We start from the raw sequence: 18,962 nt of genomic DNA, 5'->3' as shown, positions 1-18,962 counted from the left end.
AGTCCTGGAGCCCGTTATTAAGCTGCAGCATTTGGTATTTGACTCACTCTGGCCATGGTAACGTTGGGCTGGCCAGACTGGGGAGAGAAATATTAAAAGTTTTCTGGAGAAAGTGGATTGGAGTTTTATAATTCTGTATTGCTTCTCAAGGAGTCCCTAGGTGGGACTATTCTGTGTCTCCAGAGAGCTGGCAGTCACTGTCTCAGTAAGAGGATGCTCTGGAGTTTCTGGGACATTAGCTTAGAAGATGAATGCAGTCCTTTCATGGTGCAAATGAGGACACTGAGGCCAGAGACCAACACTGGCCGGACGTTGGGTACATACAACCATCTGGGAGCCTGGGATAGCTGGGTCTGACTTGTGAGCTCCATGACTGCGAGACCTGCCGGTCCCCTTGCAAGCTCTTTCGGTGCATAATGTATTCTGTGTGTACCCAGAATTCCACCGGAGCCAATACTGTCATTTCAGGATGGAAAGGGGCAGGGGTTAGAGTGTGGTGTCGTCCTTAAAGGCTTTTTCCTGAACCTCAGCCTCATTTTCTCTAGATCTTCGTTGGTACTTTCCAAACTTGTTTGATGATTGTGGATCTCTTTTTAAAAATCACAACATAGGCCGGGTGCGGTGGCTCACACCTGTAATCCCAGCACTTTGGGAGGCCAAGATGGGCGAATCACGAGGTCAGGAGTTCGAGACCAGCCTGGCCAACATGGTGAAACCCCGTTTCTACTAAAAATACAAAAAATTGCTAGGTGTAGTGTTGGGCGCCTGTAATCCCAGCTACTCGGGATGCTGAGGCAGGAGAATCACTTGTACCCAGGAGGCGGAGGTTGCAGTGAGCCGAGACTGCACCACTGCACTCCAGCCCGGGCGATAGAGTGAGACTCCATCTCAAAAAAAATAAAATAAAATAAAATAAAATTATAAAGCAGAATTTTAACCTATAAACCAGATCAAAACAGAGAGCCACTATAAGAGAAACTAGCCCAGAATTCCTTCTGCTCAGCATCCTATCCCGCTCCCACCTACCTCTGAAGGCCTGCGGTGCTTCTTTGGAACCCCAGCGCTCCTCTGCACATAAGCAGAAGCCATAGATCATGTAGACCCCTGTTGGAGGATTAGAATTTCTTCCATACATCTATTTATACTGACTTGATCTTTGTCTCAGAAAATGTCTTTTAATAATATTTTTAATCCTCATGCTTTTTTATTTATAAAAATATGAAATTAATGTCAAGTTTGGAAAATACCAAAAATTACAAGCATACTCATCTATAATCTTACCGCCACCCCACCCTGCACCAGAGAAAACCACTGTTTCCTTGTTGGAGTATCCTCCCCCAAACCCCTCAGAGAGAACTCTATCTGTATCTTTAATTTATTATTATTTTTTTATTTCATTTTTGTGAGATGGAGTCTTGCTCTGTCACCCAGGCTGGAGTGCAATGATGCAATCTCAGCTCACTGCCACCTGCGCCTCCCGGGTTCAAGCAATTCTTCTGCCTCAGCCTCCCAAGTAGCTGGGACTACAGGTGTGCGCCACCATGCCCAGCTAATTTTTTTTTTTTTTTTTAGTAGAGACATGGTTTTGCCATGTTGGCCAGGCTCGTCTCGAACTCCTGACCTCAAGGGATCCACCTGCCTCAGCCTCCCAAAGCGCTGGGATTACAGGCGTCAGTCACTGTGCCCCAACCTGTGTCTGCACCTTTTAAAACTTGATTTTTATTTATTAGTAAGTAGTATTATAGACTTTGACATAAACGTAACAATTGAATGTATATGTATCTCTCTGCTCTGTTTCAAAATCCCACTAAAATGAAAGTAAAGGAATAAGAAAAAAAGTAAATTTTTTTTTTTTTTTTTGAGACGGAGTCTCGCTCTGTTGCCCAGGCTGGAGTGCAGTGGCTGGATCTCGGCTCACTGCAAGCTCCGCCTCCCGGGTTTACGCCATTCTCCTGCCTCAGCCTCCCGAGTAGCTGGGACTACAGGCACCCGCCACCTCGCCCGGCTAGTTTTTTGTATTTTTTAGTAGAGACGGGGTTTCACTGGGTTAGCCAGGATGGTCTCGATCTGCTGACCTCGTGATCCGCCCGTCTCGGCCTCCCAAAGTGCTGGGATTACAGGCTTGAGCCACCGGGCCCGGCTAGACGGGGTTTCACTGTGTTAGCCAGGATGGTCTTGATCGCCTGACCTCGTGATCTGGCCGCCTTGGCCTCCCAACGTGCTGGGATTACAGGTGTGAGCCACCGCACCCGGCCAAAAAAATGTAAATTAAAAAAAAAAAAAAACAGAAAAGTAAATGGTTGAGGAGGGTGGTATGAACAAATATGAACAAAACCTTTGCAGGACAAGAAACCGATAGACGAGTGGGAAACTGAGTGGAGAATGTCGAACGTCTTGGGCTGTGGGGGAAGCAGGTGGAAAAGGCAAAGGAATGGGGGCTTTGGGGATGGAGTGCTTTGAAAGGTGGTTGGAAGCAGGAAGATTACTTGATAGAGCATGGTAGGGTGACAGACCACCCACCCAGGCCACATAGCCAGATGGTTCCCTTCCCCACCCCAGCAGGTGGCAGGTTTCCGGCAGGCAGTGTTTCAGAGAGGTCAGCCCAGCCCAGGACAGGAGAGGAGTTTGTGTCGAGCAGGGAGACCATCTCCTGGGTGGCTCCCCGAATACCACAGCTTCCATATAGCCTCTGGGCAGGCCCTTGGAGAACTTCTGTCTGAGCAAACTGATCTCACAAAAAAAATAACTGTCACATATTGACATTGAGGGGGACCTTGTTGAAAAGCCAGCTTGTTGCTAGGCACGGTGGCTCACACCTGTAATCCCAGTGCTTTGGGAGGCCGAGGGGGGAGGATCACTTGAGGCCAGAGTTTGAGACCAGCCTGGCCAACATGGGCGAAACCCCATCTCTACTAAAAATACAAAAATTACCTGGGCGTGGTGGTGCACGCCTGTAATCCCAGCTACTTAGGAGGCTGAGGCAGGAGAATAGCTTGAACCTGGGAGGTGGAGGTTGCAGTGAGCCAAGATCGCGCCACTGCACTCCAGCGTGGGCGACAGAGTAAGACTCCGTCTCAAAAAATAAAGAAAAGCCAGCTTACTGCTTTGTCACTTCACACTGAAGCCTACTGAGCAACTAGCCCTACCTGTGTACAAGCAGGGTTAGTGCCTTTCCCTTAGATTTGAATGGGCAGCCAAGGGCCATCCCACATAGAATGAGATTTACAGGCTAGACGTGGTAGCTCATGCCTGTAATCCCAGCACTTCGGGAGGCTGAGGCAGGAGGTTTGCTTAAGCCCAGAAGTTTGAGACCATCCTGGGCAAGGTAGAGAAATCCTCTCTCTACATAAAATAAAAAACTAGCCAGGCATGGTGACACATGCTTGTGGTCTCAGCTACTTGGGAGGCTGAGGTGGGAGGATTGCTTGAGCCTGAGAGGTTGAGGCTGCAGTGAGCCGTGATCATATCACTGCACTCCAACCTGGGTGACAGAGTGAGACCCTGTCTCAAAAAAAAAAAAAAAAAAAAAAAAAAAGAGAGAGACAGAGAGAGACTTCTAGTGTGAAAGACAGAGACCCAAACAAACAAACAAACAAACAAAAATTTGAGAAGTCACAAACATGGTTTGGGAAAAAAAGGCACATTCATAAAATAATAAGCTCTTAGGTATTAAGATAGCAGAAGTAAAAATAGCAGAAGTGAAAATTTCAACAGAAGAGTTGGAAGAGTGAAAAACCAATTTCCAGAAAGTAGAACACAAAGACTTAAGAGATGGAAAATAGGAAAGAAAATATAGAAAAAATTGACTTCGGTCCAGGAGACCCAACATGCACCACATAGGAACTCAAGAAAAAAAGGCAAGAGAAACGGAGGAAGGAAAAGTATATAGGAAACCATTCTAGAACTGAAGGCATTTCTACTTTTTTTTTATTTTTATTTTTTTATTGAGATGGAGTCTCGCTCTGTCGCCCAGGCTGGAGTGCAGTGGCCTGATCCCAGCTCACTGCAAGCTCCGCCTCCCGGGTTTACGCCATTCTCCTGCCTCAGCCTCCTGAGTAGCTGGGACTACAGGCGCCCGCCACATCGATCGGCGAGTTTTTTGTATTTTTTAGTAGAGACGGGGTTTCACCGGGTTATAGCCAGGATGGTCTCGATCTCCTGACCTCGTGATCCGCCCGTCTCGGCCTCCCAAAGTGCTGGGATTACAGGCGTGAGCCACCGCACCCGGCCGGCATTTCTGCTTTTAAACAGTCTCGAAGTAGTACCCAATACCGTGAATAATAAAAGGCCCACACTATGGGACATCATCATGAATTTTCAAAACTCCAGAGATAAGAGAGAAGTTACTAAATGTCATCAGACAAAAAAAGGCCACATACAGATCAGAGAACAAGATGACTCAACTTTTTTTTTTTTTTTTTTTTTTTTGAGGCGGAGTCTCGCTCTGTCACACAGGCTGGAGTGCAGTGGCGCCATCTCGGCTCGCTGCAAGCTCCGCCTCCTGGGTTCCCGCCATTCTCCTGCCTCAGCCTCCCGAGTAGCTGGGACTACAGGCGCCCGCCACCTCGCCCGGCTAATTTTTTGTATTTTTAGTAGAGACGGGGGTTTCACCATGTTAGCCAGGATGGTCTCGATCTTCTGACCTTGTGATCCGCCCACATCAGCGGCCCAAAGTGCTGGGATTACAGGCGTGAGCCTCCGCGCCCCACCCAGCTTTGGACTTTTCAAAAGCAGCAGTAGAAACTATAAGACAGGCTGGGAAACCCTGTCCCTACTAAAAATGCAAAAATTAGCTGGGCGTGGTGGCATATGCCTGTAATCCCAGCTACTTGGGAGGCTGAGGCAGGAGAATCACTTGAACCCAGGAGGTGGAGGCTGCAGTGAGCCAAGAGTGTGCCACTGCACTCTCCAGCTCGGTGACAGAGCGAGACTCAGTCCCAAAAAAAAAAAAAAAAAAGAAAGAAAGAAACTACAAGAAAATGGGTCAATGCTTTTAAATTTCTGAGAATTAATTAATTCTGAGGGAAATTGTCATTCAAATGAAAAGTACATTAAAGACTTCTTTTTTTTGAGATAAGGTCTTTCTTTGTTACCCAGACTGGAGTGCAGCGGTGCCATCACGACTCACTGCAGCCTCAACCTCCTAGGCTCAAGCAATCCTCCTGCCTCAGCCCCCGAGTAGCTGGGACTACGTGTGTATGCCACCATGCCCAGCTAATTTTTTATCTTTTTTTTTTTTTTTTTTTTTTGAGACGGAGTCTGGCTCTGTTGCCCAGGCTGGAGTGCAGTGGCCGGATCTCAGCTCACTGCAAGCCCCGCCTCCCGGGTTCACGCCATTCTCCTGCCTCAGCCTCCCGAGTAGCTGGGAGTACAGGCGCCCGCCACCTCGCCCGGCTAATTTTTTTTGTATTTTAGTAGAGACGGGGTTTCACCGTGTTAGCCAGGATGGTCTCGATCTCCTGACCTCGTGATCCGCCCGTCTCGGCCTCCCAAAGTGCTGGGATTACAGGCTTGAGCCACCGCGCCCGGCCTATTTTTTATCTTTTTTGTAGAGATAGGGTTTTGCCATGTTGCCCAGACTGGTCTCAAATTTCTGGGCTCAAGAGATCCACCCACTGTGGCCTCCCAAAATGCTGAGATTACAGGCGTGAGCCACAGCGCCTGGCCCACAAACTCATTTTCTTTTTTTTTTTTTTTTTGAGACGGAGTTTCACTCTTTTTTGCCCAGGCTGGAGTGCAGTGGCGCGATCTCAGCTCACCGCAACCTCGGCCTCCCGGGTTCAAGCAATTCTCGTGCCTCAGCCTCCCGAGTAGCTGGGATTACAGGCATGTGCCACCATGCCTGGCTAATTTTGTATTTTTAGTAGACACGGGGTTTCTCCATGTTGGTCAGGCTGGTCTTGAACTGCCGACCTCAGGTGATCCACCCGCCTCGGCCTCCCAAAGTGCTGGGATTACAGGCGTGAGCCACCGCGCCCGGCCGCACAAACTAATTTTCTAAGGTAAGAAGTCAAAATTTGACGGTGGGGTGGCTCACGCCTGTAATCCCAACACTTTCGAACCCAAGGCAGGAAGATCACTTGAGCCCAGGAGTTCAAGACCAGACAGGGCAACATAGCAAGACCTTGTCTCTATTTTTGTAAATTTTTTTTTAAATTTTGCCTGAGGTATAAAAACAAAAATTTTAAATAAAAAATGGAAATATAGAGATAAATACTTAAAGAAGCAACTGAAATGTATTGGGTGTGGTATATATGTGGAAATGGAGGTCAGAGGACTGCTACTTTTTACTGTAAGAGTTTTAGTTTTAATTAATTTTAAAAATCACGTACTGTGGCCAGGCACGGTGGCTCACGCCTGTAATCTCAGGATTTTGGGAGGCCAGCGTGGGAAGATTGCTTGAGCCCAGGAGTTTGAGAACAGCCTGGGCAACATAGTGAGAACCCATCTCAAGACAACAAAAAGTGTATTTTATTATTATTTTTTTAACAACAAAAAAATTTAAATTAGCTGGGCCTGGTGGTATGCACCTGTAGTCCCAGCTACTGGCGAGGCTGAGCTGAGAGGATCACTGAGCTCAGGAGTTGAAGGCTGCAGTGAGCCATGATCACACCACTGTACTGTAGCATAGACAACAAAGTGAGGCCCTGTCTCTAAAACAAAAAAAAGTGCTGAGCGCGGTGGGTCACACCTGTAATCCTAGCCCTTTGGGAGACTGAGGCGGGTGGAGCACTTGAGGTCAGGAGTTCGAGATCAGCCTGAGCAACATGGCGAAACTCTGTCTCTACAAAAAATGCAAAGGAATAGCTGGGTGTAGTGGCATGCACCTGTAGTCACAGCTATTTGGGGAGCTGTGATGAGAGGATGGCTTGAGCCTGGAAGGCAGAGTGAGCCGAGATTGCACCACTGCACTCCAGTCTGGGAAACAGAGCCAGACCTTGTCTCAAGAAGAAAAAAGAAATAAAACCATGTATTTGCATAACCTTCCTATAAAATTAAAATAATAAAATTATTATGATATCCATATTCATTCATAACATTTCATTTTTTCTATGCTGCCTTTTTTTTTTTTTTTTTGAGACAGAGTTTTGCTGTTATAGCCCAGGCTGGTGTGCAATGGCATGATCTCAGCTCACTGTAACCTCCGCCTCCCAGGTTCAAGCGATTCTCCTGCCTCACCCTCCCAAGTAGCTGGGATTACAGGCATGCGCCACCACGCCCGACTAATTTTGTGTTTTTAGTAGAGACAGGGTTTTGCTATGTTGGTCAGGCTGGTCTCGAACTCCCAACCTCAGGTGATCCACCTCCCTCGGCCTCCCAAAGTGCTGGGATTACAGGTGTGAGCCACCATGGCCGGCCTTTCTATGCTTTCTAAAATGCTTTATCAACAAGCATATGTCACAATGATAAATGTCTGTGCACTCAATGTGTGGAATATTTGCAGTGTTGTGTAGTCTGCCCAGGTGTCATTTTGATGACCGCATTCAGTTTCATTGAGTTAATTCATTTATTTAGACATTTCCTTATCCCTTTCACAAATAATACCACAATGAATATCTTTGTGTATAGAGCTTTTTTGACTTTTGAATTGCTTCTTTAGGATAATCCCCGAATTCCCAAAGTTACCAGGTCTGAGACCGTGGATGTTTCTTTCTCTTGATTTTGACGTGTAGTATCTGAGGCCTCCACCTGGGTGCAGGCCTGTGGCTTCCCTGGTGGGCCGTGAACTAGGATGATGATGAGATGGTGGGAATAACATTTTTTTTTTCAGGGTAGTTGGCTTATTTTTTTCTGATGGCAGCAGTAGAGGTCAGAAATATTTGTTTTGGAGGCCAGGCTCATGCTCGTGATCCTAACACTTTCAGAGGCCGACGCAGGAGGATCACTAAAGCCCAGGAATTTGAGACCAGCCTGGGCAACATAGGGAGGCCCTGCCCCTACAAAATAAATAAATAAATAAAGCTCTGCACAGTGATTTGTGTCTGTATTCCCAGCTACTTGGGAGGCTGAGGCGGGAGGATCTCTTGAGCTTGGGGGAGGTCAAGGCTACAGTGAGCTATGATGGTAACACTGTACTCCAGCCAGGGTGATAGAACGAGACCCTCTCTGTGTCCCATGCCAAAAAAAGAGTAGGCTGCTGGGATGAGTTTGGGCATTTTGGGGCATGTGAGCCCAGCACGTCCCCTCATCAACCCAGCCCTGCCAGCTCTTGCCTGGGTCCTGCACACATCTCCTCATTGCTTTCCTGCTTCTATTCTGGCCTCGCTCCCTTCCATTTTCCCACAGCAGCCAAAGCCATCTTTGTAAAGCATAAAATCAGGCCGCCTCAGTCCTCTGCTTAAAACCCTCCAATGAATTCTCCTTGCAGTGATAACCAAACCTGGACTCCTCACCATGGCTACAGGGCCCTGCAGGGTCAGACTCACTGTCTCTCCCAGTCACCCCACTTCAGGCCCTTGACTTCAGGCACCTGCCTCCTGCCTCAGGGCCTTTGTTGTACTTTTTTTTTTTGAGACGGAGTCTCACTCTTGTTGCCCAGGCTGGAGTGCAATGGTGCAATCTTGGCTCACTGCAACCTCCGCCTCTGAGGCTCAAGGATTCTCCTGCCTCAGCCTCCCAAGTAGCTGGGATTACAGGTGTGTGCTACCATGCCTGGCTACTTTTTTGTTTTTTAATAGAGACAGGGTTTCACCTTATGGGCCAGGCTGGTCTTGAACTCCTGGCCTCAAGGGATTTGCCTGCCTCGGCCTCCCAAAGTGCTGGGATTATAGGCGTGAGCCACCACACCCAGCTCAGGCCTTTGGACTTTCTGTCCCCACTGCCCGGAACCCTATTTCGTGGCTCTTTGCTGGATCCTTCTCTCACTTGAGCCTCAACTTCAGAACGATCTCACCTGAGGACCCTTCCCTGACCCGCCATCCAAAGGAAGCGCTCCCTGCAAGCCCCTTTTTATTATATTCCAGTGCTTTTACTACCTGAAACATCTTGTTTATCTATTTGTTTTCTTTTTAACTTATTTAATTTTAAAATATTTATTTATTTATTTTTGAGACAGAGTCTCACTCTGTTGCCCAGGCTGGAGTGCAGTGGCGTGATTTTGGCTCATTGCAACCTCCCCCTCCCCAGTTCAAGTGATTCTCGTGGCTCAGCCTCCCAAGTAGCTGAGGTCAGATCCCTCAGATGTTCACAGCTGGGAACCCGTTCTTCAACCTTGGGCTCCAGAAAGAGGACCAAGGGGAACATTTCAGGACAGATTGTCAGGGTGGCATGGTGTCCTGGAGAGAACCCCGCGTGCAGGAGGGCTCCACTTTGCGCAGCTGTTTCTGTGGATCATGCTGGCCAGGAGGTGGGAAGGTGCAAGGAATTGTGTTCTTATCCTGTTTCCTTGGATATTTGATGAATGACTTAGATGTGGACACAGAAGTCATGCCTCAGGATTCTGGATGAGTCAAGAGGGATTGGTCACAGTCCATCATTGGATGATGCTACCGCAGCTTCCCTCTCTGTGTCTAGGCCATCTCACCTGCCCCCCTGCTCCACATCTGACTGTAGCCTGCTGACTCCACAGATCTGTCCCCAGCCCTCCGACTGGGGAGTTTGCCCCTGGCAGTCTTTACGTGGATGTTCATTAAGCAGCTGAGATTCATCTGGTCTAAAATGCGGCTCCGGCTTTCTTATCCCACCAGAAATCTCTTCCTTCCACGTCTCAGTAAATTCCCACCACCACTCCCATCTCCCAAGCCCAAACCTGGCTGTCGTCCTCACTTCCTCCTGCACCGTCCCCCAGGGGTCCCTCTGATCTAAGTATGTCTGGATTCTGTTGCTCTCCAGTGGCGTCTCCTTCTGGGTCAAGCCACTGTCATTGGTGGCACCTGTTTCTTCCCCTGCCCCCCACTCCTCTTCGTCCCTGCTTCTCCGCAGTCCTTCCACACCGCAGCCAGCAGCATAGTTGTGGATGAAAATCACATCCCACACTCCCTCACCTAAAATCCTCCCGGGCTGCCGTAGGTGCCAGTCCTTGTTCTGAAGGCTCTGCAAAACCCAGCCCAGTTGAACTCTTCGACTTGCTCGTGCCACACCCTCCCCTCCACACCCACCACCCCCTGCTCCAGCTGTAGTGGCCAGTTCTGGAAGACTTGAGTCCCTTTCCCACGAGATCCCCAGCACCTCGGGTAATTTCTGGCACTTTAATCAGGCTCTATAGATACTGGTGGGATAAATGAATCTACCTCAGACTGAGTGACAGAGACAAAACATCAAATCAAAGCTAACAAGAAAGCTCACGCCTGTAATCCTGGCACTTTGGGAGGTCAAGGCGGGCAGATCACCTGAGGTCAGGGGTTCAGGACCAGCCTGGCTAATGTGGCAAAAAACTGTCTCTACTAAAAATACAAAAACTTAGCCAGGCGTAGTGGCAGGCCCCTGTAATCCCAGCTACTCAGGAGGCTGAGGCAGGAGAATCGCTTGAACCTGGGAGGTGGGGGTTGCAGCCAGCAGAGATCGCGCCACTGCACTCCAGCCTGGGTAACAGAGCAAGACTCTGTCTTAAAAAAAAAACAAAAAAACAAAAAAAAAATCCAATAAGATATGAGAGCCAATTATGTTCACAAGATGAAATTACCAAGGATAATTGTGAATTCCTTCATTTAGATCAGGAAATTCATGTTCCTGTACAGGCAGGGAGAACCTGACTTACTGTGAAAAATCCCTGGAGGGCTGGCAGCCAATGAGTTCAGTGATGTGGCCACCAAAAATCTGCCTTGGGGTGAGAGTGAGGGAGCTTGAAATACTTTTAGGCTAAGCAAATAGGAGCTCGGTGCCCAGAACATTCTTCTACAGCTCGACCTGCCAGGCCCTGTCTGTAGCATCTTGTTTTTGTTTTTTGGGGGTTTTTTTTTGGAGATGGAGTATCGCTCTGTTGTCCAGGCTGAAGTGCAGTGGTGTGATCTTAGCTCACTGCGACTTCTGCCTCCTGGGTTCAAGTGGTTCTCCTGCCTCAGCCTCCCAAGTAGCTGGGATTACAGGCGAGAGCCACCACGCCTGGCTAATTTTTGTATTTTTAGTAGAGATGGGGTTTCACCATGTTGGCCAGGCTGGACTCGAACTCCTGACCTCAGGTGATCTACCCGCCTTGGCCTCCCAAAGTGCTGCCCTGGAACATCTTGTTAGCTTGGAGTATCACACTGTGGCAAAAGGGTCTAAAAACTGTATCACGGAGAGAACAGTGAGTGGTTTGGGGAATGCCTGGGCTGAAGAGACGCCTTAGGGCCTGATGGGGCCGCCATCCAGTGGTCCTGTGACTCGTCTGTGTGCCTCTAGGTGGCAGCACAGAGATCGATCCGAGTTTGACTCTTAGGCAGGTCCACTTCCAAGGAAAGAACTTTTCTTTCCTTCTTTTTTTTTTTTTTTTTTTTTTTTTTTGGAGACAGAGTTTCGCTCTTGCTGTCCAGGCTGGAGTGCAGTGGTGCCATCTCGTCCCACTGCAAAAACTCTGCCTCCCAGGTTCAAGCGAGGCCTCAGCCTCCCGAGTAGCTGGGATTACAGGTATATGCCACCATGCCCGGCTAATTTTTATATTTTTAGTACAGACAGGATTTCACCATGTTGATCAGGCTGGTCACGAACTCCTGACTTCAAGTGATCCACCTGCCTCGGCCTCTCAAAGTGCTGGGATTACAGGCATGAGCCACCGTGCCCGGTCAGGGAAAGAACTTTTTGAACACTAGAAGTTTCTAAAAATGGAAGTGCAGCTGCAGTAATGAAAATAGATGTTTTTAGCTGTAAGCGGCCGAAAACTCAGCTCAAACTGCTGTAAGTTAAAAAAGAAAAAAGGCAGAGGGGGTTTATTGGCTGGTGAGACTAAAGAGTCCAGGGATACACTCTAGCTTCAGGCATGGCTGGATCCAGGGAATCAAAGTTCGTCCTCAGGACCCAGGCTTGTACTGTCTGCTTTAGCCCCCCTTTCCTCTGTGTTGGTCTCTTCTCAGGTTCTGCCCCTAAAGACAGCAAACAGTTGCTAGCAGCTCTAGGTAGACAGTCCGTCATTTCTGCTACCCCAAGAAGTAGTCCCAGAGAAGCCTAGATGTCAAAACCCATTGGACTGACTTGATAGTCATATGGAACCCTATAGTCAGGGAGATAACATGCAGTGATTGGCTAGGCCTAAGTCTCATTCCCACCTCCAAGCCAATCCCCATGGCCCGGGCAAACTCAGGCCCCTGATTGGCTGTGTCTGAGTCTCAGGCTATCCAGGTAGCTAGGAGTGAAATCAGCTTATCAGAACCACTTGGACTGAGTGTGTTGAGTTTTTGAAAAGTCCCCAGCTCCCAGATTTAAAAAAAACAAAAACATAAAGTTACCAGCACCCAGGAGCCTCCCATGCACCCTTCTAGTCACTCTCCCCCAAACCTGGGGTAACCCCTATTTCTTCTTTTGCCACCATAGATTTATTAATTCTGCCTCTGTTTGTTTCTTTGTACAGCTGGAATCATGAGCACCTATTTTTTTTTTGGGCAGCTTCTTTTGCCCAGCTTTATGTGTGTGAGAGTCATTGGTACTGTTGTGTGGACTTGTAGACTGTTCATTCTCATTGCTATATAACATTCTGCTCAGAGAGAGTGCCACACATTATTTTGCCATTCCCCATTCTGTTGATGTGCATTTGGGAAGTTTCCACTTCGGAGCCATCATGAATAGTGATGCCATAGACACTCTTGCCTGTATCTTTTGATAAATATACATGTATTTGCATTTCTCTGGAGTGTATACTTAGGAGCGGAATTGCTGGGTCCTAGGGCATAGGCATGTTCAACTTTAGTAGATACTGCCAAACGGTTTTCCAAAGTGGTTGTTCTGGTTTGCATTCTTGGGACATTTCCGAAGTCCCTGTACTCACTGGCATCTCTGTCCCATATATACGGGAGAGCTATGGTTCTGGGCTTCATTCAGGGAAGAGTCAGGGCTGGTTGGCCACTGTGCTAGAGAGAGGTTCTTGGCCCAGACAGAGGGAAGGCACTTCTACTTTCTCCTGTCCTGTCTCAGTGGTGACAGGACCTGGCATTTGATGTCCTGTACAGAGCAGTCTGAGACTTTCTCTATTAGGAATGAGGTTTTCTGTGAAAGTGTTTCCCTATATCCCATTTAGGTAAGGTGTAGTTGAAGACTTCATTTCCAGAGTGCTAAGAGGCAGGAGAGTGAGGGGTGTATTTTCCTGGAACCCAGGCTGAGGGTTGGAGTCCCTGGGAGCTCATGCCTCATGTGTTCATCTTGGGCCTCACCAGACTGAGTGGCCAAAGCTGCCCCTGACTTTCCAAGCATGGTCAAAGCCCATTTCATATCGTAAGTGGATTCTCCAGGATTCCTGACTCTCTCCCAAGTCGTTTTTTTGTTTCGTTTTGTTTTTGAGACACGGGTTCACTCTTGCCCAGGCTGGAGTGCAGTGGCAAGATCTCAGCTAACTGCAGCCTCCACTTCCCTGGCTCAAGCAATCCTCCAGCCTCAGCCTCCCTAGTAGCTGGGACTACAGGCGTGAGCCACCATGCCCGGCTAATTTTTATATTTTGTGTAGAGACAGGGTTTTGCCATGTTTCACAGGCTGGTCACCAACGCCTGAGCTGAAAGTGATCCACCTGCCTCAGCCTCCCAAAGTGCTGGGATTACAGGCGTGAGCCACCACGCCCAGCCGATCCCCCAAGTTTTGAAACAAAGGAAGACTTTGGTCTGGCCATTCTCAGCAAGAGGAACCCAAAGTAGGATGTGGTTTTGCAATCAGAGGAAGTGGTGATCAGCAGTGGCAGCGCCTAGAGATGTGCAGCTCTCGCTCCTCAGGGCAGCTGGGGTCCAGCTGATGGTGAGGCCTGGGCCCAGTCAGTGCTGCCACCCAAAGAACACCTGCCTTAAACCAAATATTTCTTTTCAACTATTTTTATAAGTCTTTTAAATCCAAGAGAATGTGATCTTTAAGTAGAGAAGTCTTTTCTTAAATAATAAAAATCATAAATCATAAAGACAAAGATTGATAATTTGACTGCATCAACAATAAAAACTTCTACTCACCAGGCTGGGCGTGATGGCTCATGCTTGTAATGCCAGCACGTTGGGAGACTGAGGCCAGTGGATCACTTGAGTTTGGGACTAGTCCCTACTAAAAACATATATTTTTAAAAAGTCTCTGTTAAAAATACACACACACACACAAAAAAAAGGGGTGTAGTGGCACATGCCTGTAGTCCCAGCTACTTGGGAGCCTGAGGTTGGGAGGACCACCTGAGCCCGGGAGGTTGAGGCTGCAGTGAGCTATGATTGCGCCACTGCACTCCAGCCTGGATGACAGAGTGAGACTCTGTCTCCTAAAACAAAACAAAACAAAACAGCAACAACAAAAAACCTTCTACTCACCAAAAACACACCATAAGCAAAGCAAAAAAGTGACTCATTAGAAAATATTTCCCACTCATTCAGTCAACAAAGGAATGGAATCTAGAATACATAAAGAAATCCTACAAACCATTAAAAAAATAAGTAACCCCACAGGAAAATGGGCCAAGGTTATAGTAAGTAGGCTATTTGCAGAAAATAAAGGTTTTATGGAAAATCAGGGAAATGCAAATTAAAACGAGATAATTTCATTCGCATCAGATTGGCAAAAAGGAGTAAATTTGATAATACCAAGTATTGACGAAGATCTAGAGATTGATCACCATACCACGGTTCTGGGATTGCTGACAGGCACCACCGTCTTAGGGACAATGCGGTGATATTTAGTAAAGTTAATGATGTGGTTATACCTATCATAGGTGATGCCGCATGTGACTCTTGAGACTTGAAATGTGGGTAGTGTGAGGAATGGAATTTTAAAACGTTTAATTTAATTTAAAATTGCTGTATGGTTCATTTATTAGATTTTTTTTTTTTTTCTATTTTTGGTAGAGAGAGTTTTGCCATGTTGCTCAGGCTGGTCTCAAACTCAAGCAATCCACCTGCTTTGGCCTCCCAAAGTGCTGGGATTACAGGCATGAACCATTGCGCCCAGCCTTAAGTGTGTTTAGAACAAACTGGATCTGGCTAGGAGCTCACACCTGTAATGCCAGCACTTAAGAGAGGCCGAGGTGGGAGGATCACTTGAGCCCAGGAGTTTGAGACCAACCTGGGCAACACAGCAAGACCCTGTATCAAAAAAAAAACTTAGCAGGGCATGGTGGCGCAAGCTTGTAGTCCCACCTACTCAGGAGGCTGAGGCTGGAGGATCGCTTGAGCCCAGGAGTTGGAGTGTTCAGTGAGCTACGATTGGGCCACTGTACTCCAGCCTGGGCAACAGAGTGAGACCCTGTCTCAACAGAAAAGGAAAAAAAAAAAGAAAACAACCCGGGTCTGTGAACCTGTAGATTGTATAAAATCTACACTCAGATCAAGTATTTCTGATGATAGATAATCTAGAAATGAAATTGCACTACACTCCAAATTTAAAACGCACACCAGATTTCAAAGACTCGATACCAAAATAAATGTCAAAATATCTCGTTAGTAATTTTCTCTATTGATTATGTGTTAAAATGACTATCTTTTGGATATATTGGGTTAAATAAAATACATAATGAAGCTTCATTTTATCTGTGCCTTTTCACTCTTTTTTTTTTTTAATTTCTTTTTCTTTTTCCTTTTTTTTTTTCTTTTTTTGAGACACGATCTTGCTGTGTTGCCAAGCTGGCGTGCAGTGAGCCATCATAGCATCTCAAACTCCCAGGCTCAAGTGAGCCTTCCACCTCAGCTTCCAAGTAGCTGGGACTACAGGCACACTCCACCATGCTTGGCTAATTTTTAATTTTTTTTTTGTAGAGATGGACTCTCACTATGTTGCCCAGGCTAGTCTCTAACTCCTGGCCTTAAGTGATCCTCCTACCTTGGCCTCCCGAAGCACTGGGATGACAGGCATGAGCCACCTTGAGCCCAGCCTTTTCACTCTTTTTAAAATGGCTTCTGGTAAGCTGGACATTACATATGTGGTTCCCGTCGTCTTTTTCTTGGGCAACACTCAGCACTCTTAGATAAACACAGGGCGATGTATTCAAGAACATACACGGTAGCATCGTTAAAAGTAACCAAGAGTCGGCTGGGCGCGGTGGCTTAAGCCTGTAATCCCAGCACTTTGGGAGGCTGAGACAGGTGGATCACGAGGTCAGGAGATCGAGACCATCCTGGCTAACACGGTGAAACCCCATCTCTACTAAAAAAAAATACAAAAAAACTAGTTGGGGGAGGCGGCGGGCACCTGTAGTCCCAGCTACTCGGGAGGCTGAGGCAGGAGAATGGCGTAAACCCGGAAGGCGGAGCTTGCAGTGAGCTGAGATCCGGCCACTGCACTCCAGCCCGGGCGACAGAGCAAGACTCCATCTCAAAAAAAAAAGTAACCAAGAGAAGTAGAAACCAGCCTTCATCTTCATCAACAAGAGAGAGGGTAAATAAATTGTGGGTTTTGTTGTTGTTGTTGTTGTTGTTTCTTGAGTGTTACATTTTTCCTTTTTTTTCATGTAACTTTTAAGTTCAGGGGTACCTTGCAGGTTTGTTATATAGGTAAACTTGTGGCATGGGGATTTGTCATCACCCAGGTATTATATGTCATCACCCAGGTATTAAGCCTAGTACCTGTGAGTTATTCTTCCTGATCCTCTCCCGACTCCCACCCTCCACCCTCAGGCCCCAGTGTATGCTGTTCCCCTCTGTGTGTCCATGTGTTCTCATCATTTAGCTCCCACTTATAGGTGAGAACATATGGTGTTTGGTTTTCTGTTACTACATTAGTTGGCTGAGGATAATGGCCTCCAGCTCCATCCATGTTCTTGCAAAGGACATGATCTCTTCTAATTGTGGCTTCTTTACACAATGAAATATTGTGCAAGAGATAAAACAAATGAACTAAAGCCACGTGTGTCTGCCTGGGTAAATCTAAAGAACAGCACAGTGAGGGTCGGGTGTGGTGGCTCACACCTGTAATCCCAGAACTTTGGGAGGCCAAAGCAGGTGGATCATGAGGTCAGGAGATCGAGACCATCCTGGCTAACACAGTGAAACCCCATCTCTACTAAAAATATCAAAAAATTAGCTGGTGTGGTGGCAGGTGCCTGTAGTCCCAGCTACTCGAGAGACTGAGGCAGGAGAATGGTGTGAACCCTGGAGGCAGAGCTTGCAGTGAGCTGAGACCGTGCCACTGCACTCCAGCCTGGATGACAGAGCGAGACTCCATCTCCAAAAAAAAAAAAAAAAAAAAGGGCCGGGTGCAGTGGCTCACTCCTGTAATCCCAGCACTTTGGGAGGCTGAGGCAGGCGGATCACGAGGTCAGGATATTAGGACCATCCTGGCTAACACCATGTAACCCCTGTCTCTACTAAAAAATACAAAAATTAGCTGGTGTGGTGGCGGGCACCTGTAGTCCCAGCTACTCGGGAAGCTGAGGCAGGAGAATGGTGTGAACCTGGGAGGCAGAGCTTGCAGTGAGCCGAGAGCCCTCCACTGCACTCCAGCCTGGACAACAGAGCAAGACTCCATCTCAAAAAAAAAAAAAAAAACACACACACACACACACAGTTAGTGACCAAAGCAGGTCGCAGAAGACACTGTGTGCACATGCAGACTTTTTGTTTGTTTGAGACAGAGTCTTACTCTGTCATCCAGGCTGGAGTGCAGTGGCACAATCTCTGCTCACTGCAACCTCTGCCTCCTGGGTGGGTTCAAGCAATTCTCATTCCTCAGCCTCCCGAGTAGCTGGGATTATAGGCATGGACCACCGCACCCAGCTAATTTTTGTATTTTTAGTAGAGACAGGATTTTGCCATGTTGGCCAGGCTGGTCTCGAACTCCTGGCCTCAAGTCATCTGCTCGTGTCAGCCTCACAAAGTGCTGGAACTGCAGGTGTAAGCCACCATGCCTGACCGTATGCAGAGTTAAAGCACACAGTAGTACCGGGAATTGGATGTGGATACATGTTGGTATAATAAAAATATAAAAACATGCATGGAGGCCGGGCCCAATAGCTCATGCCTGTCATCCCAGCACTTTGGGAGCCCGAGGCAGGTGGATCACTTGATGTCAGGAGTTTGAGACCATCCTGGCCACCATGGTGAAACCCTGTCTCTACTAAAAATCCAAAATTAGGGCCGGGCGCGGTGGCTCACGCCTGTAATCCCAGCCCTTTGGGAGGCCAAGGCGGGCGGATCACGAGGTCAGGAGATTGAGACCATCCTGGCTAACACGGTGAAACCCCGTCTCTACTAAAAATACAAAACATTAGCCAGGCGAGGCGTGGTGGCGGGCGCCTGTAGTCCCAGCTACTTGGAGGCTGAGGCAGGAGAATGGTGTGAACCTGGGAGGCGGAGCTTGCAGTGAGCCGAGATTGCACCACTGCACTCCAGCCTGGGCAACAGAGCGAGACTCTGTCTCAAAAAAAAAAAAAAAATTAGTTGGACGTGGTGGCAGGTGCCTGTAATCCTAGCTACTTGGGAGGCTGAGGCAGGAGAATCACTTGAGCCCAAGAGCTGAGATTGCGCCACTGCACTCCAGTCTGGGCTACAGAGCAAGACTCTGTTTCAACAAAACAAAACGAAAAACATGTATGGAAATGATAATCAGACTCCAGGTACTGCTAACCTGCAGTGGAGTAGGCTAGAGGTGGGGAAGGGAGAAGGGGACCTGGAAGAGGGGGTTCACCAGGTCCTTTGTGTTTGTAACATTTTGTTACTGGGGGTGGGTATGACTGGAGGGTTTGGTATGAAATATATATATTTTTTGAGACGGAGTTTCACTCTTGTTGCCTAGGCTGGAGTGCAGTGGTATGATCTCGGCTCACTGCAACCTCCGACTCCTGGGTTCAAGCGATTCTCCTGTGTCAGCCTCCTGGGTAGCTAGGATTACAGGCATGCACCACCATGCCCGGCTAATTTTTATATTTTTAGTAGAGACAGGGTTTCAT

The 18,962-nt window shown here is 47.7% G+C and overlaps 1 protein-coding gene across 15 annotated transcripts in view; it reads left to right on the top strand.

Moving 5' to 3' along the window:
- PIK3CD (phosphatidylinositol-4,5-bisphosphate 3-kinase catalytic subunit delta) overlaps positions 1–18,962 on the top strand; it is a 74,191-nt gene that overhangs the window by 36,311 nt on the left and 18,918 nt on the right. The gene's annotated exons all lie outside the window — the stretch shown is intronic.

This window comes from Macaca fascicularis, chromosome 1 (genome assembly GCF_037993035.2).
Source record: "Macaca fascicularis isolate 582-1 chromosome 1, T2T-MFA8v1.1".
NCBI classification, from domain to species: Eukaryota; Metazoa; Chordata; class Mammalia; order Primates; family Cercopithecidae; genus Macaca; species Macaca fascicularis.
Note: the sequence above shows the minus strand (reverse complement) of the source record. Positions and strands in the feature narration are given on the sequence as shown.